The following is a 27,946-nucleotide window of genomic DNA, read 5'->3' on the forward strand; positions in this document are numbered from 1 at the left end:
TTGCTCATATTTTCTTGGAAAAACTAGTTTAGATTTCTCCTTTGCCCTGTAACACTCTCCCTTATATTAGACTTATATAAGTATCTGTCACACATATTTCCCTTGCTAAATGTAAGTTTCTTCAGCTCTGGGCTTTCTTTTTGTAAAAATTTAAACACACACACACACACACACACATATCCTTCACTTAGCACAGGGCCTTACACCTAAGATGTGTTTCGTAAACATTGGTTTAATTTTAATTGCTCCTTCAACATTGTTCCTTCTCTACTTCTCTCTGTCTCACCCCACATAATATATCATCCAAGAGGGAAGAAAGCAATGAGAAAACATGCCAATGAATGGTAGTGGTAGGCTTCATTCTGCAGTTTAATCCCACATTGACAAACCAGCAGCACTCCAAACATTCCCACTCTCAAATGAACGTATGCATGAGTGTGTATTACTGGAAAAATATAGAAACAGAATAATGATTTCTTTTGGTGTTCATTTGAGAAATCTCACCTGCAGTATGAGGGAAAATATATTATATTAAACTAAACATGCATACTTTTAAGGTGTATTAAGGTATATTAAGCTTTCTACATGTAGTGAAGCTGAATGAATCTGTAGAGGTAAACTTCTTCAATTCATAGGAAACTTGAAGGGACACAAAGGGCCAGGAAGACTCATTACTTGGGTCTTTGGGTATGATGAACTTTTCTTCTCCTGAGCAGGGGGTGGTTTAGTGCTGAAAAGACTGGTATTTGGGAATGATGTGATATATCCTGAGAAGGCCTTCTTTGAATGTAGATTCCTAGAGGACAAGATGTGATTCCATTGAGAAATGGGGGAGTCAGAGTAGATAGGATCCCTTCCTTGCTGAAGGTGATGGCTATCTTACCCAAGTGTAGGCAATCTAGCTAGCTAGCTATAGCAGTTATTAGGCACTTATGTATCAAACACTGTGCTAGGTGCTGGAGTTACAAATACAAGAAAGCAAGATCATCCCTGCCTTCAAGAAGTTTGTTTCCTGATGTGAGAAGACAACACAAAAAGGGGATCTGGAAAGGAGGGTTGAAGGTGATCTGGGAAATGATCCCCAGCAAGATAAGGTAAAATATGACTTATCAAATATGATGTACTTTGCAGAGTCTTGGTTACAGGTCAAGCTGAAGTGGAGATGATAGAATTTAAGTGTTGCATGGAGCTGGGGCCCCTGACTTCCCTTTCCTCCACTCTGTGGGGTCAATTGCAGCAGGCATAGGATGGTACCAAGTGTAGTAGCTACTAGAGTAGTTGGGGTTGAAGCAGTAGGAGGAGTAAGGTGGTGGTAAGGAAAGAGCCAGGATCAAAAAGAGGCCAGGGAAAAGAAGAAACAACTTGGTGTTTGATCAGACTGTGCTCAGCAGTTATGAAATGTTAACAACCTGGCAAAAATAGCACCAACAAAGCTCAAATAGTAGCCTCTAAATACTATGTGCTAGTAGTGATATATTAAATCGTAATACACACTATGATTGATTTATACTTAGCAATAAGTTTTCTGTGAAAGAATAAACTACCTGTATAAAACCTAATTCTTTATTGTACATTAAGACCTTTTTTTTCAACTTACTACCATTTTGGGAAAGCAGTAGACTAGAGCCAAAAGTAACATTACTGTAATTAGCAACTTCCCTTGGGAAGTCAAGGTAGGGGTAAGCTGATAAATGCAAAAATTGGGGAGCCTACTTTCTCCACTAAGAATTCAGGCCAGACTTTTGCTCATTCCAAAGCTGAACCCTGGGCAAACTTTTATGGCCAATAAAGGACAGGGATTGGAGCCAACTAGCCTTAGTGCTAGTTCACTACACTTGTTGCAGATATGCTACTATAATCACTGTTATGATATCCATTAGACCTGGGTAGATTCCAGAGGCAGTCCATTTCCCCTTACAATAGTTGTATTAAGAAAAATTTAATCTCTAGAAGTATGAAAAAATTGATTTTAAAAAGCCATTAGTGCCCAAGAAGATAGTAGAACCTAAGTAATCATCTGAAATATTGCTTCTGAAACAACCGCCCTCACCAACAAAGAAAATCACTTTACTAAGTGTAAACAGTGTGAAATCCCCTTAGGAAAGAATCTGTCCTCTGCAGTCTTGTTATAAATTGTTTCACTGTTGCTTCCTAAGAAACAAGGAAGTCAATGAAGTACATAATATTTATCCAGAGGGTCTCTCTTACTCACTTGAATTAACATTACAAAAAATTCACAAACAGTTCTGAAGATCATAAACATGGGTAGAATGTGCCTCCAATGCTATTTCAACTGCCTTGTTTAACAGATGAAGAAACAAAAGCTTAAACAGGTTAAGTGGCTATACTCAAGATGGCTGCTAGTGCAGGTTCTTTTATTTGCTTTACTAGGAAAGACAACTGTTTCAGGAGTGAACAATCTTCTTTAATTAAACAGGAAAAAATACAGAGAAGAGAAATGAAGACCAACAGTCAGAGCTCTTACTGCCTGAATCAAAGCAATACTGCTATATATACTTTACATTCACCACTGGATCAAGAGAGCCTTTACTTCTGAGCAGTCCTGGAGCACTGAACCTACGGCCACTCAAGAGTCTCAGTCAGGCAATCACAACATTTTTTTTTCATAAACGAACCCCCAAAGCAACAACTCACCTCTCAGAATACAGACGCTTTCAGGTAATAGGCTCAGTGCCTAATTAGAAATTAACAAAAGGTGTGTAAGTCTTCTTACAAGCAAGCTTCTCTTAGTGGGCTCCACATGAGGCCTATTGATGGGCAGAAAAGATCTTTTTCCCAATTTACCTTACACAGGCATAGTCAGTAGAGGAATCAGAATTTGAATCCGGATTCCATCATTCTAAACTAGCATTTCAACTGTGGAAAGACAGTTTCTGTTTTCTAATACCTTGATTTCTCATAAAGTCACTAGCTACCACTTGCTCCAATCTAATTTTTAAGGTAGTGTTTTTTTCAGTGGTCTTTTGGACCTCCTTTTCCATTTGGCTAATTCTTCCTTTCAAGGCATTCTTCTCCTCATTGGCTTTTTGGAGCTCTTTTGCCATTTGAATTAGTCTATTTTTTAAAGTGTTGTTTTGTTCAGTATACTTTTCAGTATTTTTTTGGGTCTCCTTTAGCAAGTCATTGACTTGTTTTTCATGGTTTTCTCGCATCTTTCTCATTTCTCTTCCCAATTTTTCCTCTACTTCTCTAACTTGCTTTTCCAAATCCTTTTTGAGCTCTTCCACGGCCTGGGACCAGTTCATGTTTTTCTTGGAGGCTTTTGTTGTAGGCTCTTCGACTTTGTTAACTTCTTCTGTCTGTATGTTTTGGTCTTCTTTGTCACCAAAGAAAGAATCCAAAGTCTGAGATTGAATCTGCGTGCGTTTTTGCTGCCTGGCCATATTCCCAACCAACTAACTTGACCCTTGATTTTTTTAGTGGGGTATGACTGCTTGTAGAGTTTAGAGAACTATGTTCCATGCCTGGGGGGGTGTGCCAGCTCTTCCACACCAGCACTCCTCCTTCCCCAAGAACCCCCAACCCAGACTGGACTTAGATCTTCAGCAGGCTCTTCACTCCTGCTCTGATCTGCCACTTAATTCCTCCCACTAGGTGTGCCTGGGGCCAGAAACAACTGCAGCTGTAATTCTGTAGCTGCCCTACCTCCACTGCCCCCAGGGCGGTAGCCAAACCATGAACTTCTTCCACTCCATGAACTCCTTCCACTCTTGCAGCTTTTCCCACTAACCTTCTCTGTTGTCTTTGGTGTTTGTGGGTTGAGAAGTCTGGTAACTGCTGCAGCTCACTGACTCAGGGTGCTAGGGCACGCTCCCCCCGGCTCCTGGTGTGGTTGGTCTGTGCTGCTCATGCTGGGCTCTGCTGCCAGCTGTGTGTGGGATAGACCTCACCCAGAGACCATCCAGGCTGTCCTGGGCTGGAGCCCTGCTTCCCTCTGCTGTTTTGTGGGTTCTGCCATTCTAGAATTGGTTCAGAGCCATTTTTTATAGGTTTTTGGAGGGACTCGGCAGGGACCTCATGCTAGTCCCTGCTTTCCAGCCGCCATATTGGCTCCACCCCCCGGAAAGACAGTTTCTAGATAAACAATGATTTTTTTTTTCCTAGTGTGTTAATGGTTCTGTAATACTTATCATAGACAAACCCTGTATTTCCTGGGCCAGAAGAAAAGAAGATCATTTTATCAAGACAGAATAAAGACATATGATGATGGGATTCTGTGAAGGGCAGAGCAAGAAGAAAAGCAAGTCTTTGAAAAATGGTGCTTACGGAACCTTTATTTAGACTTAGTCCCTGATTCTAGTTGTTAATTGCTTTTGCCTTTGCTCATTACGGTGTGTAAAGTATTCTCTTATGTCACAGAATAAATCCTGCCTGTAAACAAGTCCTCTCTAAAAATCATTTGGATCTCTGAGGATTGTTACTCAACTTTCTGAGACCCTAAGACACTATCTAGCTCACTGTAGCAATATTTTACAAAATGATACCTCAAGGGACTCAGTAAGCTTATGTATTTCCCAAGACTCAACTAACTCCTAGGCAGTTGGCAGACCAATTGGAAGTATTAATATGGCCCTTAAATCAATATAAATTCACATTTTCAGTAACCCTCTGTCAAGAGAATAAAACAGTAAGAAATTAAAAAAATACTCAAAGTTTCAATGTAAATCAGAAAAAGTGTGATGATAGAGGTAGGCTCAAATAAAAACTTTAGCTGAGAATGGAATAGCTTTATAGTAGAATGATAAGTAGTCATTGTGTAGAACTGAGGCACTTTCAAAGTATAATTTTATTTCTTCACTAACTGGTCTGTCAGATACATGACTTATGTTATTAATTATCTTTCTACTTACCTTTCTTTAACATAGCCCCAGAATGAGATGTGCAAACTCTTTTTGTTTCCAAATTTCACTTTCAGACATTATAGAGGCAGCTAGGTAGCACAGTGGATAGAGTTCTGCACCTGCAATAAGGATGATATCAGTTCAAATCCAGCCTCAAACATTTACTAGCTATGACACCCTGGGAAAGTCACTGTACACCTCAGTATCCTCATCTTTAAAACACGGATAAGAATAGCACATCCTTCCCAAGGTTGTTGTAAGGGTAAGTTCAGATAATATTTATAAAACATTTTACAGAAGTTAAAGTTATATAAATGGTAACTAATAATAATAACAAAAAAGGATAGCAGCAGCAACTAGTAGGAGAAGGAGGATGATAATTTTCATTATAATTCTTTAAGGGCAGTTTTCATAATTGACCTCCCATTTCACATAGTTGGATACCATTGCTTATCTGAAAGGATAGTAAGTAATTGCTGAAAGTGTTTTAGTTCTAGAAACAGAAGACTTAGATGTGACCATTGGTTCTGACACTTGATAGTTGTACAAGAAAAATACTTGACTTTATTAATATCAAACAGCAAAAGAATGAAAAGCATTTTGTTGGTTTGCTATTAAAAAAAGAAAAAAAATTCTTAAAATCTTTTTATCTGGTAAGCACTATATAAAAAATGGTGACAGTCACAATCTTCAAGGAGCAACATCCTAATAGGAAGACACAAGTATAGAGAAAGGTGGAAACCTGGGGAGGCTGTTTGGGTCTGCAAATTCCTTTGACATACTCTTTTCAGAAATTGTGATAATATTCATTTGATTGGCATTTCCAGAACAAGAGGTAGAGAACAATGTGAGGAATTGAGGAAGTGAGTATATGTGAGTGGAAGGAAAGCAAATGGCAAGAAGTTGATTGAGTGAATCATTGGAATAGATATGAAATATTGTCTAGCGGGCTGTGTAGTTTATGCTAAATAGTTGAGCAACCAAGATAGTGTAAGGTTATTAGTCAAGAACAGACAGGCTTTCCCAAGAGATATTTTATAAGGAACAACATCTTTACCATCAAAAAATTTACTGAAAGATATAAATAATTCAACTGTACTTACTGTTTGTGTGAACAAATGTTTTTGTCTCAATAGAGACAAATGTAAAATTAAACATTCTCTTCCAATAACTTATCTACCACACCTACATCAAAATTACTCAAGGCATGAAATGGGAAGAGGTATGCTCATGAGTTTGCCATCCTTACCAAGGAGAAAATGCAGAGTCCAAATTGAAGAGTAATTCTCTGAGGATGGGAGGTCTTATCCTCCTGTTTGGAGATGACATTGTGCAAATTCCAGAAACTCATATAGCATCCTGGGGGAGATCCATAAAGACTCTATAAGATTTGGCCTGCCCTTAAGCACAGGAAAGACTAAGGAGATAAAGAATATCTATTGCCAAGATTATAATATGCAGTTGGATGGATAATTTTTTGTCAATTTTTGTCCATCAGAGTATTTGTCTGGGATGGATAATACAAATGAACATCAGTGAATTGGCTGAAGAAACAAGTAATAGGTACAGAAACTCTGTATTGAGTTCTGGAAATTGGAATCTCCTTAAATGACTACAAATTCTTCCATAAATGATGCCCCATATTTTTAAAAACAATATTCTGCTGCTGACATTTTATGATTATTTTATATGACATACAATAGTCCCCAAAGAATTCTAGGGAACATTCAAATTGGTGAGATCACAGATATATTTGAGTATTAATATAATGAAAAATTAAAAGGTTGTGTATCATTGTTTTCTGGCAATATTTCTATTACTTATAGGACACTATTTTCTCCTATATATGCCAATAATATTAGTCAAAGTTATTTAGTCTTTTCTCTTATTTTCACTTGCTTTCCTCAAAAAATATTGGAAATCTTCACTTATTTACTGAAAGATTACTTAAGTGCTTTTTGACATATTGGAAAAGGAGAAAATGAGAGATTTCTTTAAAAGATTGTTATTTGAATATCAACTACATAAATATCTCAATAGGTAATATATTTTGAGAAACAATATATCATTTAAAATTTTGCTACTGAAAATAATCATAATCTGAAATTTATTGCCAAGAACACTATCAAGTGTTTTTTCCATGACATGTTATCACTAACATCAATATTTACAAATTTCTATTTTTGCTACCAGAATCATGTAACTTCTGGAAATTCATTGTACACTACTGAGAAGTAGAGTGAAAGGCTCACAAAAATCTAACAAATCAAAAGAATTTATTAAATTAATCTGGGTAACTTAGGCCTCTGTCTAAATTGCCTCTTGGCTCAATTATAATCAGGATAATGACTTTCTTTAAATAATAGCTACATAATTATCTCAAGTTTAAGGTCCAAGTTACCCAAGAACCACATTCCTGAAAATCTAGAGTATGGATATTTGCATTTCTTTAGTATATAATTTTGGAATGTCCAGTCTACAGAAATCTTCAAAGAAAAAGAGGGAAAAGCCTAGCAGGAAGGGGCCCAATGAAGTCCTCTATTCCACTGCCTCCAGGATGTACCTGTCTTTTAAACATCTCTAATGAAAGAGATGGCATAATGGAAGGATCCCAGTCATAATTTCATAGGATTATAGATGAGTGCCTGAAAGGGATCTAAGAAGTTTTCATATAGTCCAAACCATTCATTTAACAGACAAAGAAAATGAGGCCAGAAAGGCTAGTAATTAATCAGGAGTGGGGAACTTGTGGCCTCAAGGACACATGTGGCCTTCTAGGTCCTTGGGTGCAGGCTTTTGACTGAGTCCAAGTTTTACAGAGCAAATCCTTTTGTTAAGAGAATTTGTTCTGTGAAGTTTGGATTCAGTCAAAGGGATACACTCATTAGCCAGCACTCTTTTCTACTTCCCCTCTAGCTCTAATGTTCTTTGCCTTTGTTTTGGAAGAGGACCAATGACACCACAATGTTGGGGTCAAAGTATGGTATGTTTAGCTCTGATTGATCAGTCCAATACTAGCTTGGAAGGCTCTCCTACAGCTCAAGCACAAATAGTCCATTTGAAAATTTGGTCGGAGATGTCTCTGGATTTGTGCAGCTCATATTTCCTTTGTGTTACTGAGATTCTGCTTTGCTCATGAAGTATAGAGCCTTCTTAGATTCAGGCATGTCATCCTGGCTGGTCCTATGCCAGAATCTTCTATACCTCACAGTCAAGACTAATGTTCTTCAGAGAGACTTTGAGAATGTCTTTGTACCACTTCTTCTGACCTCCATGGGAACACTTGCTTTGTATGAAATCTCCTTAGAATAGTCCTTTAGGTAAACATCCATTTGGCATTCCACCTAGGTATCCAAACCATCAGAGCTGTGCTCTCTGCAGTAGAATTTGAATGCTTGTCAGTTCAGCTCCAGAGAGGACCTCCAGAGTCCAGTACTTTATCTTGCCAGGTAATCTTCAGAATGCTCCTAAGACAATTCAAGTGGAAGTGGTTCAGTTTTCTGTCATGAAATCGACAGACTATCCAGGTTCCACAGTTCCTCAGTAAACACTAGGTACTGAACTGTTATGTGGAAGGAAAAACAAATTAATAGAAACTTTAAAAAGATCAAATTATTTTGGTAAATTTCAGCAATAATTAGAACATATTTTGGGACTACATTGAACACCACTTATTTTTTGATTGGTTTTTAATTAAAAAAAAAACACCAAAAACCTAATTCTGACAAACTGTTTAATTCAATGAGAAGACTGAATTATAGAACATTCCTGAAAAAATATAGCTGTGTTGCTCCCAAGCACATAAAATAACTCAAAACCAATTGCTGACAAAGAATTTGCAATTAAAGGACCTGCCTAGTATGTTTTAATGAATACCACAGGTAAGATTTATTTGTAATTAGCAACAATCATTACTGCACAATTAATGAGTTAAAACCCTTAAAATGTTTGTGCTCCAGTGGGTAAACAAACACTTATTCCTATAATCTTGTCTGTCTGGTTAATTGGTTTAGCAAGTTTAGCTCATAGAGTAAATTGGAACAAACTTAATATCAGTAAAGGTAAATTTTTTAAAAAAATCCAAAATAGTGGTATCTAGATTATTGCAATGTGGCTTGTCTGAATTAAAGCCACAGATGAGCAATTTGCAGACACATTATTAGAGGGAGAGGCAACATATAGGTTAACCACTTATTTTCTTTTTAGTCTTCTTCACAAGAATCACCTTGTTTACAAACTCTGGAAATAGGACAAATTGCTTTAGGTTATAGAACTTTAGAGTAAGAAAGGCTCTTAGATATCAAAAATAATTGACATGTATATGAAGATTTAAAGTTTGCAAATCATTTTACATGATCTCATTTGGTCCTCATTCTGTGTGCTGTATGTATTGCAGCTATCATTATGTTAATTTTATAGATGAGGAATTGAGACACAGGGATCTTCCATGATTGACCCTTTGCCACATAGCCAGCGAGTATCTAAGACAGGATTTGAATCCAGATCTTCCTAATGCAATACTATACTGTCCACTCTGTGTACTGCCTCACATCTAGCTCAATTCTATCCTTGATATAAAAGTTCTTCCTTGATCCCCTCTGATAGATGAAGTCGTCTTTTAACATAAAGATAAACAAGAATGCTCTAACTAGAATACTTTTATTATATTTTTTAAAGCCAAAAAAAAATCTCTCTATAAACAAACTAGAAAAAATAAATTCAATTAGGAACAGATTGTTGAGCAGGAGCAAATTTCAAAAGAAAAGCAATATTTAAGCATTACATTATTATTTAAAATGTTTTGTGAGAATCATAAAATATTTAAGTTTCCTTCTACAATATTCTGTACTATGTCTTTATATACAGAAGTATTATTTAAGGAAAAAAATTAAAAGAAGCATGTTTATAATCTAATATCTATCCATCTGTAGAAACAAGTAAATACATATTTATAAGCGTATATAATTTTATATATATATATATATATATATATATATATATATATATATATATATATATGGAGAAACAGAGAGAGAGAGAGAGAGAGAGAGAGAGAGAGAGAGAGAGAGAGAGAGAGAGAGTTCTAAATAGCCCATTCTAATTGACAGGAACTGTGGCAATTATACTGTAAAAAAACAAAGTTTGTATTTGTCATAGGATGAATATTCAGGCTTCCCATATAATAAGTCTTAAACACTCAGTGTTTCAATAATTCTAGTAAAGTTAAAACAAAATTGTAAAAGGTTGTGAGTGACTGAAGCATACTCTCTCCATACTGTCCTCTTGCTCAGGGCCTCCTCTTTCTTTGCTATTTTTTGAAGTCTAAATATGAATCTTGTATAGACTTCCAAAACATGAAAAAGGAAAAAAAAGGAATTGCCTCAAGCAAGACCTGGGGGAAAATTTGGCAAAATGGCAGCCATTCTTGTCTGCCATTCTTGTCATAAATTTTCTCATGGTTTATTACAAAGGTATTTAATAAAATGAGACAAGATAGAGATTTTTAGATTCTGATGAATGGTTTTGCTTTCTTTGATCATAGTCAAGATGGCATCTCTGTCTATGAAATAAGTTTATGATGTAATTATTTGTCAACTTATAAAATTGAGACCAGGTTTTACATCCCCTTCCAAAAAGTTCTTTCTTGTTTTTGATAGTACCCTAAAGCTTCTTATCAAAATAAAGATACTTTCACCAAAAAAAAAGGAAATTATAAACTACTTAAGTGAACCAATTTCTTTCCTTCTCTTATTGTACTTGACTAGGAAGAACCCATGGCTTCTAGATACTTTTTGTCTGTTCATGTATATTTTAAAAATTGAATTTGTTTTATTTGCACAAGACAATTAAATGGAATTCTAGTACTCCTCTTTCTAGTCTTATAACCAGAGTAATCTAGTACATTACCTAACCCTTTATCTAGAAAATAAAAGTGGAAGGGGGAAAGGGGCATATACCAGGAATTAAAATGAACGCAGCATTCATGAGTTCACCTCAGAGTTGGGAGGTAGCCACAAAATTTCTTATTCTGAACTCTATTCTCAGAGCATAAAGTATATCTGTTCATAATCTTGTTTTTCATAAGAAATATTGAAATAGGTTTGGGGAACTGTATCTCTAACTTAAATTCCAAGAAAGTGTTGGAATTTGGAAGACAGAAATATTACAAAAAGAAGAACCTGGACTCAGAGCTACAACTAAAATCAGATTCTTTGGTTGTTTTTTTTTTTAAATACCACAAAAAAGCTCATATACTACAATTAAAAGACATTTACAGAAAATGCCAATAGAAAGCACCCTTTTCACTTCTATGTTTCAGCAAAAAAAAACCCAGTAAATTTGGTTAATCTGGTAGCATCTCTACCTTTAGACAGCTGATTAGATTAATTTTCTCTATTTGAGGGTTAATTTCATTACATTTGGCTTTTACTTCATTGCTTTAAGGATCTACAGTTCCATCAGTATGAATAATGTTTCTGATGACACTATATCACCAGACTCCAGGCAGTTTTGCTGGCATTCTCCATGTCTTGAATGCACTTCTTATCTCACATCTCTCCTCCTGGTTTTCATCAGTATTGTTATTATTATTAATTATTGTTATTACTGTTTCTGTTAATAACAACAATAAAAATATACTTCTTTAAAATTTGCAAAATATTTTAGCTTTTATCTTATTTTATTCTCACGACAACCCAGGGATTATTCTTTTCACTTTACAGATGAGGAAACTGAGGTTGATAGTAGTTAAGTGCTACTTGCCAAGGGTTGTACAAGTAAAAAGGGTCTGAGACTGGATTTGAACTCCTGTTTCTGATTCCAGGTCCTGTAGTCTATCAACTGCATTAACTAGTTGTTTCCAAGTCCCAACTAAAATCCAACCTTCTGTGTGAAGCCTTTTCTTATCCCTTTAATACTAGTCACTTCCCTTGGTTGAATATCTTCTATTCATCCTTTATATATCTTGCTTGAATATAATTATTTTCATATTGTCTCCCTAATTAGACTGTGCACTACAGAAGGTCAAGGGCTGTCTTTTTTGTCTTTCTTTGTATCCCCAGCACTCAGTGTTTAAGTGCTTATTGATTTACCAATTGGACCAAACCTTCTATATCTAAATAATAATAACTAATGTATATTTACTTAAAGTTATAAAAAGTACTTTATATTTCTAATCTAATTTGGTCTTCACCACAACCAAGTTAGGTAAATGTTATTTTTACTCTGATTGTATTGCTGAGCAAAGTATGCCTAAGAGATGTTAAATGATTTGTCCAGGGTCACAGAGTTCACTAAAGTGCTTGAGGGAGGATTTGAACCTAGGTCTTCATGACTCTAAGTAGGGTTAGGGGAACCGTATTTACACTAGGTGACCTCTTTTCAGGCTAGTTGCGTTGACCAAAATTTTTATCATTTGGTAACCCTTGATGAATGTCTTCATGTTGATTCTCAGGTAATTAACCTAAAGAGCCATCTTCATGCCATGATGAGGCATCCAAGGAGGACTTTAGAGCAGAAGGGGATTATTATTTATTAAGTGTCTACTATGTGCCTGGTATTATGCTAAAAAGTTTACAGATATTATCTCATTTTATTCTCACAACAACCCTGGGAAGGAAGCTGAGGCAGACAGAGGTTAAATGATTTGCCCAAATCTAGTGAATATCTGAGACTAGATTTGAATTCAAGTCTTCCTCACTTCAGGTCCAGCACCCTATTCATTGTACCACCTTACTATCTCTAGAATGAAGTCACCCTTCAGTTTCCCCATGTAATCAATACTTTGCTTCCACTTTACCTGGTGATAGTATATACTTTGGTAGTATCCCCTGGGTTTGCCAACAATCCCAGTCAGTTATTCCACCTTTGTACCCTTAGATAGCACCACACTGCTTGCCACATTCATTTATAATGTCCTTTACTATTCTCTAATTATTTCATGCTGGTAATCTCACCTACTATAAATAGCCTCATCACCATGCCTTATGACCTATTTTATCTTCAATACCTTATATTCATTTGTATTTTAATCATACTTTCACTGAAGTTATTTCATCATGATTCAGCAATGACTACGTAAAGACAGACTCAAGACAAATGCAAGAAGCCAAATACTGATTTTGCGATGGTCCATGACCAAAAAAATTTATCAACAAGAGGAGGAGATCCAAAACAATCAATTGTTCTGGGCATAGATACTCATGAAATCATCTACTGAGGCACACAGGCTTTAAAAATTTCATCAGGGGAGGGAGTGCACAACCTCAAGAAATTTCAGTTTCTATATATATTAAAAGAATTGCAGTACATTGCACAGTGTTGGTCATATAAAATTAATATCAGAAAGTGTAGTAATAGCTGTAGTAATTCTTATTATTGGACTTTCTAGATTCAAGGAGTTTTACATCTGTTAGGTCATTTGATTCCTAGGTGGGAATGGGGGTGACCCTGTGTTGTAGATATAGCAAGTATACAACAATTATTATCCTAATTTTACAGAGGTAGAAATTAAGGCTTAGAAAGGTTAATTCCAAGATCATCCACTTAATAAGCAACAGAACAAGCAGAATTGACACTTACATCAAGGTTTTCACTCTTTCCATTTCACATGGTCATTAAATAATCAGTAAATAATGTTGAGTGCATTGTGAAAAAAAAATTGATAGCAGGCCAGTCTTGGAGTCAGGAATTTAAAAGTTGAAGCCCTCAGATGGACCTGAGTTCAAATCTGACTTCAGACAATTCCAGCTGTGTGAACCTAACAAATCACTTAACCCTGATTGCCTCTAAAAAAGGGGAAGAAAAAGAGTTGAAGTTCTAAATCCAAGATATATTAGGAACAGAAAAGTCATGTAACCTCTTATTGCTCCAGACAACTCTCTAAACTATAGTGTAAGACAAATTGCTGAACTATGTCAATACAGGAAAGTTTTATGCTGGGAGTTCTCTACCTAAATGAATTCAGGGGAAGGGTGGAAGGAGACAAAATCTCTTTGGAGAAGACCAAAAATTAATTTTAAAGTAAATAAATTCAAGTCTTTTGGTTTTTTAAAGTATTAATTAATTTATTTATTTTTAGTTTTCAACATTCATTTCCACAAGATTTTGAGTTATAAATTTTCTCTCCATCTCTCCCCTACCCCCCCATCCCAAGATGACATGCATTCTGATTATTCTTTCCCCCAGTCTGCCCTCCCTTCTATCACCCCACCCCCCTTATCCCTTTCCCCCTCACTTTCATGTAGAGCAAGATAGATTTCTATACCCCACTGCCTGTATATCTTATTTTCCAGTTGCATGTAAAAACAATTTTTAAGAGGTGTTTTTAAAATGTTGAGTTCCAAATTCTCTCCCTTCTTCCCTCCCCACCCACCCTCATTGAGAAGGCAAGCAATTCAATAGAGTTTATACATGTTTCATTATACAAAACACTTCCATAATAAGCACATTGTGAAAAACTAACTATATTTCCTCCCATCCTACCCCACCCCTCATTTAATCTATTTTTTTCCTTTGACCCTGTCTCTTTTCAAAAGTGTTTGTTTCTGACTACCCCCTCCACCATTCTGCCCTCAATTCTTCCCCCCCCCCAACTTTCCTGTAAGGAAAGATACTCAATTGAGTATGTATGTTGTTCTATCCTTAAGCCAAATCCTGAGAGAATAAGGTTCATTCATCTTTTTCACCTCCCCTTTCTTCCCCTCCATTGTAAAAGCTTTTCCTTGCCTCTTTTATGTGAGATAATTTACTCCATTCTATCTCTCCCTTTCTCCTTCTCCCAATATATTCTTCTCTCACTCCTTAATTTTATTTTTTAGACATCATCCCTTTATATTCAACTCATCTCTGTCCACACACACACACACACACACACACACACACACAAACACACACACACTCCCTCCAACTACCCTACTACAAGGTCTCATGAGTTACAAATATCCTTCCATGTAGGACTCTAAACAGCTCAAATTTAATAGGTCCCTTATCATTTCTCTTTCCTGTTTACTTTTTCATGCTTCTCTTGAGTCTTGTATTTGAAAGTCAAATTTTCTATTCAGGTGTGGTCTTTTCATCAAGAATGCTTGAAAGTCCTCTATTTCATTGAATATACATTTTCCCCCATGAAGCAGTATACTAAGTTTTTCTGGGTAAGTGATTCTTGGTTTTAATCCTAGCTCCTTTGACCTGTAGAATATTACATTCCAAGCCCTCCAAGGCCTCAAGGTAGAAGCTACTAAATCTTGTGTTGTCAAATTATTTCTTTGTGGTTGCTTGCAACATTTTCTCCTTGACCTGGGAACTCTGGAATTTGGGTACAGTATTCCTAGGAGTTTTCTTTTTGGGATTTCTTTCAAGAGGTGGATTCTTTCAATTTCTATTTTACCCTCTGGCTCTAGAATATCAGGGCAGCTCTCCTTGATAATTTCTTGAAAGATGATATCTAGGCTCTTTTTGTGATCCTGCCTTTCAGGTTGTCCAATAATTTTTAAATTATCTCTCCTGGATCTATTTTCCAGGTCAGTGGTTTTTCCAATGAGATATTCCACATTGTCTTCCATTTTTTCATTCCTTTGATTCTGTTTTATAATATCTTGGTTTCTCATAAAGTCACTAGCTTCCACTTGCTCCAATCTAATTTTTAAGGTAGTATTTTCTTCAGTGGTCTTTTGGACCTCCTTTTCCATTTGGTTAATTCTGCCTTTCAAGGCATTCTTCTCTTCATTGGCTTTTTGGAACTCTTTTGCCATTTGAGTTAGTCTGTTTTTTAAGGTGTTATTTTCTTCAATATTTTTTGGGTCTCCTTTAGCAAGTCATTGACTTGTTTTTCATGGTTCTCTCCAATCATTCTCATTCTCTTCCCAATTTTTCATCTACTTCTCTAACTTGCTTTTCCAAATCCTTTTTGAGATCTTCCATGGCCTAAGACCAGTTCATGTTTTACTTGGAGGCTTTTGGTGTAGGCTCTTTAACTTTGTTGACTTCTTCTGGCTGTATGTTTTGGTCTTCTTTGTCACCAAAGAAAGATTCCAAAGTCTGAGCCTGAATCTGAGTCCGTTTTCACCGCCTGGCCATGTTCCCAGCCAACGACTTGACCCTTGAGGTTTTCGTTGGGGTATGACTGCTTGTAGAGTAGAGAGTACTTTTTCCCAAGCATTAGGGGCTGTGATGTTGTTTTCAGAGCTTTTTCTACACAGCAAGTTCTGCCATGCCAGTGCTCCTCCTCCCCCAAGAACTGCCAACTATGACCAAGACTCAGATCTAAGCAGGCTCTGCACTCCCTCTCTGATCTGCCACTTAATTCTTCCCACCAGGTGGGCCTGGGGCCAGAAGCACCTGCAGCTGTAGTTCTGTAAGCACCCTCAGACCTGCCCCTGGGGCAGCAGCCAAATCATGAACTCTTTTCACTCTGTCCCCACAGTTTTTCCCACTAACCTTCTCTGTTGTCTTTGTTGTTTGTGGGTTGAGAAGTCTGGTAAGTGCCACAGCTCACTGATTCAGGGTGCTAGGGCCTGTTCTGCCTGGCTCCTGGTCTGGTTGGTCCTGGTACAGCCCACACTGGGCTCTGCTCTGTTCCATTCCCAGCACAGTGCAATAGACTTTACCCAGTGACCCTCCAGGCTGTCCTGGGCTGGAGCCCTGCTTTCCTCTACTATATCGTGGGTTCTGCAGTTCTAGAATTTGTTCAGAGCCATTTTTATAGGTGTTTGGAGGGTCTGGTGGGAGAACTTTAGGCAAGTCCCTGCTTTTGGCTGCCATCTTGGCTCCGCCGCACCCCCCACCCCCCATGCATTTTTAACTGGATTGATAAAAAACAAATCAGTTCAACTTTTTTAGGAGCATAATTGTCATGTAAAACTGGGCAAACTTTTACAATAATTAATCCTCATCACACTTTTCAATCACATCATTATTCCTTCTAAAGGTAAGAATTGGAATCTAATTGGAAAGGGAACAAAGTCATTCTCCAAGTATTCGAATAGTAACATGATGTTAATATTTTAAAAATTCAGTTATAGTATAAAATCCTGTCAAACCCCTACTGACTTTTACATTTTCCCTCGTTAAATTGCAAATGAATGTATACAACATGCTGATGTACTTAAATGTTTGTTTTAGCCTATGTTCAAATATTTTTTAGATGAATGAATAAATGATAGGGTAGAGGTCTTAATCAATGCTTTAAAATCTAAGCCTTGGTATATGACAATTTTCTGCCATTGGAAATCAAAGTAGGAAATTTTGAGGGTTTTATTCCTAATTGAAAAGTGAGTTGAAGGCTTTAAACATACCATTAAACTTCAAAATGTTCCTGGGCAAAAGCAAACTTAGTGGAGCATCTTAGGAATAGTATACTTACATGCACTAGCAGTAATAGCCATCTCCTTAAATACATGATGAAGAATAATCGAGGAGTACTTTAACATAATTTTAAAAATTTCATAATTCCAAAATCATATTCAAAAGCCATCATGAACAAACCTAAAGTGCATATATGAGTAGCCATATCTTGAACTATTCCTCCATAATGTCCTAGACCATGTATTAGCAGTAAAAAAAAATAGGTGCTATCTGAAACAACAAAATATTTAACATTCAGCACACCTAACTGAATCTGGGCAGTGCTACACGCTACAATTTCAGTTTGACATTTAGGAGGTGAGGGGATGGGAGCATAGCTTGTAAATGAGTGTTTATATTTTTATTTGGGCTGATCTGTGAGACAACAGTAACAATTGAGGTTCTCCATTTTCCCTGTCAGGCATATAGAAGTGATCTTTTTTTACTCTGAAAGATTGTGTACAGTTTCCCAGGGGAGATATGCTGCTGATTAAACTTTGGCAATCTATCCACATGTGTCTGCAGGCATTCCTGACATGCATTTGCTCTCTGCACCCACTTCCTTTTACACTAAATGTTTAATAGTTGAGTTAGTTTCAGTGCCAAAGATGGCATTGAAAAATTGAGGAAGGGAAGAAGGTAGATTTAGGAACTTTGTTCCCTTTTAGTTTTCACAAACATCTTTGGGAGACAGCAAAGCAGCCTTGTGCTCCCCAGGTGGCTCGTACTCCATCCCTTCCTCCATGCTTGAGGGTAAAAGAATCCTTCCACTGCTTTCTTTGGACTATCCACTAATAATTTAAATCTTTAATTCTGTATATTGAGAGGAAGCATGACTTGGGTAATGAAGAATAAACCTAGAACTTAAGAAGACCCGGATTCAAGTCCTAATTTACATGCTGGCTATTTAACCCTATGTAAGGTATTTAACCCTATGAAATCCCCTCCCCCAAATCTCTATACTACACGTTGCAGAGACTGGATGCCAATCTGCATTAGCAAAGGGAGTGTCCTCACTTTCAATTTCTTATGCCAAGCTGGTCAATGAACATGCATTTATTAAATGCATGAAATGTATTATGTGTTAGGGTAAATAGTATAAAAAGTGAAGTAATTCCTATTGTCAATAAAATTACAATTTAATTGGGGAGAAAACAAGTACAATACAGCTACATATAGTATGTACTAATGAAAAGTCTGGCCCAAGAAAACATTCTAAAAACCTTTATTCTCTTTCAACAATGATTAATCTCACTTAGACAGGAGTGTAGATAAAAGTGGACAATGAGTATTGCTGTGGGACACATTTTGATAGACTGATATGAAAGACTTGATCTGGGGCTCAGAAGGCGTTGTGTGTTCTATAAACATAATATAAATTGAATATACTTGACAGAATGGATGAGTTTTTATGATCTACCACCTAATTATCTGCTCATTTTGGCCACTTGTGATTTCTAGGCAAATCTAATGCAGTTAAATTGAATTTTTTTTTCCTTAGGAACCCAAAGGATTTTGCTGTTGTTGTTAACTATGAGGAATACAATTAAATAACTATGATACATTCAACAAAATTGTATGCATGCATGCAGAATTTCAAAAAGTCTCTGAATTATTGTAATTATTTACATGTGGGATGAATTAGAATTTTTGCCTCATCTTAAATATTCAGAAACTGAAATGGATTAGTGTTCTCATCAATGCATATTTATAGTAATGATCTTTAGTGATGAAGATCACAATCAATCCATGCCTACTCATCCTGTGAGACTCTTTCCACGTGTTCCCAAAGTTATCTAGATAATAGGGTATTGATGCCAACCATATCTTTTTATCTTTTCTTACATTACTGTTCTTACTAATTTTTCCTTTGGGTCTTTGTGCCTGAATATGAACAATAGAAGGATTTCAGCTTATGATGGTACTCAGTGGAGATGAGCTTTATCCTCCAAGAAGAGTACATAATCAATGTTCTATCTCCTGATTGGTCATGGTAAGAATCTAATTTCTCTTGCATAATGGAAGTCTTTCATATTCTGAACTTTGTATGACAATTATTCTGTTCTGTCTATTTTGGTCCTTCCTATAAGGGCTTTTGCATGATTTCTGAGAGAAGGTATGCCCTCCAGCATGCTGGTTGAGGAACTTCATGTGGGGGACTGATGAGAGGCTGAGAGGACAGGAAAGAGAAGACTTAGGAATGAATTTAGTGAAATCTGTATCCAAAAAGGGCAGAAGAAAAAAGACATGGGTATGGAAGCAAAATAGGTCAGAGAACTAGGTAACAATGGGATCCAGAAAGTACAGACAAAAATCAGAGATAAGAATTAAGGCAGCTTGATAGAAATGGTCAATAGTTCTAACTTATGGGAAATTATTGTAGCTGTGGCTGGGCATCTGTTTGGGCTTTATCTGGAGTTCACTGAGCTAGCCCTTCCTTACTGATCTATCCAGTTTCCAAATGGTATATTGACATGACCTTATCTTATTACTCTCTTTTATTAGAGATAACTGTGAAGCAGTTGTGTGTATGTGTGTGTGTGTGGCTGGGGAGGCATATGAAGAATGATAATAGTCTATGATGACTTGAAAGGCTGTCATGTAAAATAGGAAATAAAACTTATCCATTCTGTCTTCACAGAAAAGAATTGGGAGCAATGGATGGTGATTGCAATGAAGCAAAGATGTGAAATAGGGGAAAAAAACTTATTAACAGTTAGAGCTGGAATGGGTTGCTTTGGAAAATAGTATTATACGTCTTCAAGGAAAAGCTTAAAGATCACTTACTGGATGGGTTGTACTGGGTCTTGTTTTCAGATATTAGTTGGACTAGATAGTCACTGTCCCTTTCAGTTGTCACCCCATCTTTTGATGCTTGGCATTTTCACTGGCTGCCCTGCATGCTTAGAATATAGGATTCTCTCCATCCTTTCTTCTTAGCTTCCCTAGATTCCTTCAAGTCAATCAATCAATGAATATTTATTTAGTGTCTGCAATATGCCAGACATTGTATTAAGTACTGGAGATAAAAAAAGGTGAAGGATTGTCCTTTCCCTCTAGGAGGTCAGAATTGAATGGAAGAGAATATCCATACACATGCATATACATATTCATACATACACAAAACATGCTATATACAGGATAAATAGGAAATAATTAACAGAAAGAAGGCTCTGGAATTTAGTATCCCATGTTCTCCAAGAAGAATTTCCTCTTCTCCACTTAATATTTCCCTCTGTTGATTGTCTCCAATTTATCCTGTGGATATCTTGATTGTATATAGTTTTTGTGTGGTCTCTGCCATTAAACAGTGAGCTCCTGGAGAGTAGTAATTGTCTTTTACCTCTTTTTTAGGGGGAGGGGTATTTCCAGTGTTTAACTCAATACTTGACAATAGTAGATCCAAAAAAAAATGCTTATTGATTTAGTGACTCTCAGATTATGTGAGTCAATATTAGGGCTATTGATGGATATATTATTTTGGACTTGAAAAATATAAGATTATACAAAGTTGTTGACTTTTTGTGTCTAATATTGTTTTAATGCTGGTATACATGTTTATCATAAACTATTTTGTTAAGAAGATGTTTTTGAAAAAAATCTCTTCTTAAATTAATTTTGTCCTCTGTGGTCACCTCACCCAAGACTTTCCAAATCTACACAGATATTTTTGTATTTATGGTGAGTTGTGAGATAGAAATCAATATGAGCTTGGCTCACTTCATTTATCTTCTACTTCCATTTTCAGTTGTCAACATCCAAAAAGAAAAAGAAACATTTTTTCTGTGCACATTTCAGGATGGAAGCCATCATCAGATTTATCTTGGCCACCTAATCTTCAAAGTTATTAGTCATTGGCATTTCAGCAACAATGTGTCTTTGGGGGAATATTACAGGCAAGGTTAAAAAAATTCTCCTTATAATCACTATGCTGCAGAGAATCAGAAGAGCTCTTGTTATAGCTTAGGAAAGATTATTGATAATCAAAATTTTTGGTCCCATGGCTGTGCATTACCTCCAAATGATTGCTGGTAGGCATTCTAGTCATTTAATTACACCTTTGTGTAAAATATGTAAAGGTGGCATAACCTGGCAAGGGAGTGGTAAAGATAATTTTAAGTAATAATTCCAGATTCCCTAAATCTATTTAGAGAGACAAAAATAAAACTGGTGGAACAAATCCTGACAATATTTAGATGTAAAGTAAAAATTAGAGGGGATGTAGAATTATATTTCCTTCTCCCTCAAAGGTTATGAAAAATGGAAATGTTTTAAAGTATTCTTTAATATAAGAAATAAGCAATATTGTATATTTCTTCAAGGAATATAGTGAATACCTTAAATAATCGATTTTACATACTTCATATGTCCTTATATATTGAGTTTTTCAAGTGGAAACATCTCTGGGCATGAGAGTTGGGATGATTATTCTAGGGTCAGGGTTTGGGAGCACTCCATACTACTGTCATATGTATGATAATTGAGCATTGATTCAGAAGTAAATGTCACAGGAGAAAGATACTTCAACAGGTAACAACAAAAGCAAAAATACTTTAAAAAGCTTATCCACATTCACAATTAGTATTTAAGTCCCCTCTTTTCATCCAAACAAGCCTTTTGGCTCCCCAGTTAGTTTATAAGCTATGTGAGGATAGGGACTATGTTTTGTCTCTTTATATTTCCAATTATTAGCACAGTGCCTGCTATGTAGCAGATGTTTAATAAATATGTTTTTTATTGATGGAATTGTCCTTGCTTCTGCCTCACCACATAGGTTACAGAATCACTTGAGAATCAGAGAAGGGGCCATATAAATCTTGTTGTTTAATCCCCTTATTTTACAGATGAGGAAACTGAGGTCCAAAAGGATAAAGTAACTTAGGATCACACTAAACATGTTTGGTGTAGAAAATAGATGGCTTTTGGAGGATTTCAGGGTGAACTATGGTCATTTTCAAGTATTTGAAAGGTTGTCATATGGAAAAGGAATTCAATTTGTTCTGCTTTACCCCACAGTGCAGAGTTCAGCAAATCACACATTCAGGTCACACCTGTAATTTCGTTAGTGTAGAGAATTACCAGTGTGGGAAGTTCTTCTACAAACATACATAGTTAAATCATCTGCAACTTATATACTTATAAAGTTGGATGGGGGCACTGAACAGTGCAAGGGTTACACAGTGAAAATATTTGACTTCAACATAGTAACCACTTTATATTTGTTGAATTCAGTTAGATATATGGATAGAAGGTTAAGTGGAATAGACTTTCATGAAAGTCAGCACATTCGCCCTCACTTATCTCTCTTATATGTATTATCCCAATTGTAGTGTGAGCTCTTTGAGAGAGGAGACATTCATTTTTTTTCCTATTTTTAGAACCAATATTTAGCACAGTGCCTAAGACAGTAAACACTTAATAAATGTCATCTTTACCCCATAATTTGTTCATTTGCTTTAGATTTTTGATCAAAGGTTAGATAAACAACCTCTTATTAGGATATTGGAGACAGAACTTTTGATGAGGTGTAGGTTACACTAGATTTTCTCTGTAGTCCCTTACATTTTTAAAATGTTTCCATACTTCTAGGAGCTTCCAAATCTTCAGTAATTAACTCCACCTCTCATCAGGATTGGTCCCATCCAATGCATCATTCTCATAACACATTCTACTTGTCTCTTGAAATTCTACTAGTTTTCAGCAAATTCTTATCCATTTTGACTTTTTAACCTGTCTTCCTTTGAACTTCTTACTTTAATTAAAACTTTTCTCTCCAGAGGACCTCATATCCTTGTCCATTAAAGACTATTCCTTCTCCCCTTCTCCCTGACACAAAAGATCATAAAGAGGGGTGAGAATAATACTTGCTTCTCACTGCCAGGTCCAGATTATTCCTCTACTGCCATCCCTCAATGATCTTTTATATTCTGACTTCCCTTTAATCTGTATATATCACCCTTTCTTCATTCTTGTTACCAACATCTAGAACAGTTTCAGCATTTTCAGGGACTTTTTCTATCTGGCTAATATTGTTCCTCCTCATCCTATCCCTTGACACTTGACTGAAACAGTTCAATATTTGTTTTAATGACTACTGGTTAACATGACTGCTTTAACCTCCTCAAATCTAATGACATTCTTATTAAAATACTTGCTACCACATATTAGCATGATGACACTTTCATCTTACAATCCCTTGGAGTTATACCATTAATGAGATGTAGAAGCTTGAAATCCCACTATCTAAACAAAAGACCCTATTTTTCTACTTCTTCATTCAGACTAAATTGGTTATATGGCCTTAGGATTTCCTCATTCCTATCCTGTCCTTCTCTATATCTTATTCTTGCTTCACTCAGTTTCAGATCTAGAGTTGACTCTATGGTCTAGCACTTTAAGATTTCGTTTCCTATTTTTTGCCCTGTAAACCTCCCACCATGTGATTTAAATACACACATATACATACATATGTGTATGTACATATACATATATGTGCATGTATACATACATGTGATACATACCTATATACATACATACAAATGCACATACATGCATGCATGCATATATTGATATGGATATATATGTGGATATGGATGTGGATATGGATATGGATATGGATATGGATGTGTACGTGGATATGGATGTGGATATGTGTGTGTATGCATACCAGAACATCTGAGTACAGGTCTAGAAAATGCAGGTGACTTTTCCCCAACTGATTTGTGTTACATAACTTCTTATTCCAGTTACTCTCCACTTATACCGTCCAAAAGCTATGCTTTCATAAATCAATCTGCTCTGTAATCTTCTATTAGCTTTATCACATATTGTTGTTGTTGTTCATCCTTTGTCTTCTAAAATGACTAATGACATCATGATGTTGGGGTCAGGGTAAAATGTGGTCATCTGTGGCTTTACCACAGCTCGAGCACAAATAGAATACTTAGAACATCTTAGAACATTTGGGATGAAGATGGCTCTGGATTGCACAGCTCACATTTCCTTTATGCATGGCAATTCTGATTTGCTCATGGATTATAGCACCCTCTTTGATGCAGGCATGCCATGCTAGGTGGTCCTGTACCAGCATTTTCCATGTCTCACAATCAATACTAAAGTTCTTCAGAGAGTCCTTAAAAGTGTACTGATACCATTCCTTCTGATCACTATGTGAGCACTTGCCTTGTGTGAGTTCTACATAAATTAGTCTTTCAGGTAAGCATAAAATTGGAACTCAGGCTATGTGAGCAACCCTTTTTTTGGCACCAATTTTTTTAATGCAAGAAAAAAATCTTTATTTTTTTCAGGTTTTCCACAAATAAGACCCTTTTAATAAGAGGTGAGCCCCCGCCCCAGCAGTCTCCGCCCACACAACCCCTTTTGGAATAAGGTGGCCAGTTCAGCTGGAACTAACACTGCCACCATGTTCTGGAGGCTCTAGACATGGCAGAAGGCTGTGATCTACAGAGGACAAGTGGCTGAGCAGGGCAGGGCAGAGAATTCCCTGAGGTCCAGCCTGGACAGGGGCCACTTTGTCCTTTCTGAGCAGGATCCTGAGAGCTCAGGGCTGCTGTGACTCAGGAGGTCATGGCCACCCCCTTGAGGCTCCTAAGGCCCTCATCTCCTATATACAGGCACAGGAAGAGGGATAGGGACTCTGGATGATGGGAAGCTATCCTGCCTAGTCCTGTTCAGCACCTCAGAGACAACCTGGTCAACTGTTTCCTTGGTCTGTTCAACAAAGTGGGAGATCAGGCATGGGCCTCACCTCAGTGCCCTGAAGCACTGGGCCTTGTTTCCAATGGCACCAGTGCCCCAGTGCCCTGGGGCCACCACAGCACACACTGTCAGTGAGCCCTCTCTCAAATACCCAAGGAGCAGATACTTGGGATGGCAAGGGTCCAGAGGAGGTACCATCTTCACACAAAGGGTCTTAAGCTGAAGAATAAGGCTGTCAGTGACTCCCAGATGCCACGGCTATTCTCACAAAGGGTGGTGCTTGTGGAAAGTGAGTCAAGAACACAGCTGTCCTCAAAGTGGCCCGAAACTTCCAGGAATTGGAAGTTAAGTATATTAAAAAAAAAACAAAAACCTAGTTGGTTTCCTTTGGAAGACAACCCAGGGGTTTCTGGGACTTCAAGGGGGAGGTGGAAGCTCCTGAAACATCTAAGCTGGTGTGATATAGGTGAGGTCTCTGGGGACAAAGGGAAAAAATCCATAGTGCCTGAGTGGGGGGCAAGGGGGAAGAGGCACAGCGCTGGGGCCAAGGCATGAGTAACACATGGATTCAAGGACTGAGAGGGAGGGGTGGCCTGCTTATGTGCCCACAGCGGTCTGCTGCATAGTCTGCAGTAGAGTTTGAATGTTTGTCAGGTGAGCTCAAAATAGGACCTCAGTGTCCAGTACCTTATCATGCCAGGTAATCTTCAAAATTTTTTAAGAGAATTCGAGTGAAAGTGGTTCAATTTTCTGGCATGACACTGATAGACTGTTCAGGTTTCAAAGGTATACAATAGTGAAGTCAGCATAATGGCTATATAGATCTTCAGTTCGATGTACAGCTTAATTCCTTTTCTCTCTCACACTTCCTTTTGGAGCCTCCAAACACCAAACTGGCTCTGGCAATACATGCATTGACCTCAGCAACTATGTGGACATCCCTGGAAAGCATGTTGCCAAAGTAAGTGAATTTATCCATAATATTCAAAATTTCTCAATTTACTGTGACTGGTGGTTCCACGTATGGATGGTATGGTGCTAGCTGGTGGAGGGCTTCTGTTTTTTTGATGTTGATTGTCAGGCCAAAATTAGGACAAGTGGAAGAAAATTGATCCAAACTTGTTGCATCTCAGCCTCCAAGGTTGTACTGAAGGCCTAACCCTGTGTGAACAAAAAGTCATGCACGAACTCTCCCTCTACTTCGGTCTTAGCTTGCAGGCTTTTCAATCAATAGTTCACTGTCAGTGCAGTAGCCGACCTTGATGCCATTTTTGTCCTTTCTGAAGATGTCTGAAAGCATCCTATAAAACATCATTCTGAAAAGCATGGGAAGAAGCACACAGCCCTTTTTTATTCCATTGGTGACTAGGAAAGCATGAGAGCATCATTCCTCAGAATCCATGCGAGCATTCCATCATACATCTGGCATACCATACTGATGAATTTCTCCAGACAACCAAATTTCATCATGTTCTTTCACAAGCCCTTACAATTCACAGTTACAAAGGCCTTGGTCAGGTCAACCAACATTGTGTACAGACTTGTGTGTGATGATCTGTGTTGTATCTGCCTATTTGATGGTAAACTCCATGAGGATAATGTTTTTTTTTTCTAAATTGGGCATCTCCCTAAGAGGTTTTTCAGGGTTCTACACACAATAGATGTTCATAAATATTTGTTGAATTAAAGAAAACAGAATTTTAGGTAAGAGAGGTGAACATTGAAGAAGAATTTGTCAGTGCAAGAGTCTGATAGGGCTAAGTAATTTGACTGAATTTCATCACTTTTATAAACTATAGTAATGATTCTGAAGGTAACAAAAAGTAAATCTCTTTAAAAATTGAACTAGTTTCATACCATAAAGTAGTCCATCTTAAATGTTTTTAATCTTGTTAATGTTTAATGTGTCTGGTCTTTAATAGCTGCATTATCTGAAGACAGTTTGGTAAATTACTCCATAGTATTTTTTACAAGCAGGAAACTTATGAGAGTGTATAAACTAGATGAAATTACCTTTCTTTTGCTACTTTGTCAAATTTAAAAAGGAAACAACATATTATTTCTGCTAGAAATCAATGTTCATGTGTTAAGAAGTCTAGTGGAAATCATATTTGCTCTAATTTAGAGAACCTGGGTTCAAATGCCGCCTTACAATCTATGTGACCTTAGGCAAGTTAATGAACCTCCTTGGGTCATCAGTTAACTTGTTTATAAAATGAGGACATTGAACTTTATGAATTGCCTTTTCACCATTTATGAAGTCCCTTGCACCATTTCTAGATTCTAAGCACCCACTTCTTGAAAAACATCCTATTAGGTGTTGCACTAAATCAAAAAGCAGTCCCTGCCTTCAAATTAAACAGTTTGTTAATGAGCATATATGAAGTACTTATTATGTGTTAGGCTCTGTACTAAGCAGTGAGTATATGAAAAAAGTAAAAAAACAAACAAACCACAATGCCTGTACTCTATGAGACCACATTCTTGTGAATGAGACAACATTAAAACAACAATGAGCATGATTATGTATATTAACAGTTACGTGCATATACAGACTTATACAGATTAGATGGAAAATAATCTTAGAGAGAAGGCATTTATGATGACAGTGACTGGGCAAGGACGCTTCTATAGAAGGTGACATTTCAGCGGAGCACTGAAGGAAGCAAGGGAGCCAGAAGGCAGAGGGAAGGAGGTAGCAGTCCACGAATTAGAGACAACCAGTGAAAAGAAAGAGTCAGGAGAGGGAGTGCCATGTTTGAAGGACAACAGGAAGTTCAGTACTACTAAATCAAAGAGGATGCAGAGGGGAATAAGTATAAGAACACCAGGAAGTTAGGAAGGGGACCATATTTTCTAGGTTTAAAGGCTAAAGAAAGGATTTTCTATTTCATCCAGAAGTAATAGGAAGCCTTTGGAGTTTTTTGAGTAAGGGTATAACTGGGTCAAATATTTGCTTTAGGAAATCATTTTAGAAGTGGATTGATGAATCAGAGACAGGGAAGCAAACCAGAAGGCTATTG

Source organism: Trichosurus vulpecula, chromosome 1 (assembly GCF_011100635.1).
Source record: "Trichosurus vulpecula isolate mTriVul1 chromosome 1, mTriVul1.pri, whole genome shotgun sequence".
Classification (NCBI taxonomy): domain Eukaryota; kingdom Metazoa; phylum Chordata; class Mammalia; order Diprotodontia; family Phalangeridae; genus Trichosurus; species Trichosurus vulpecula.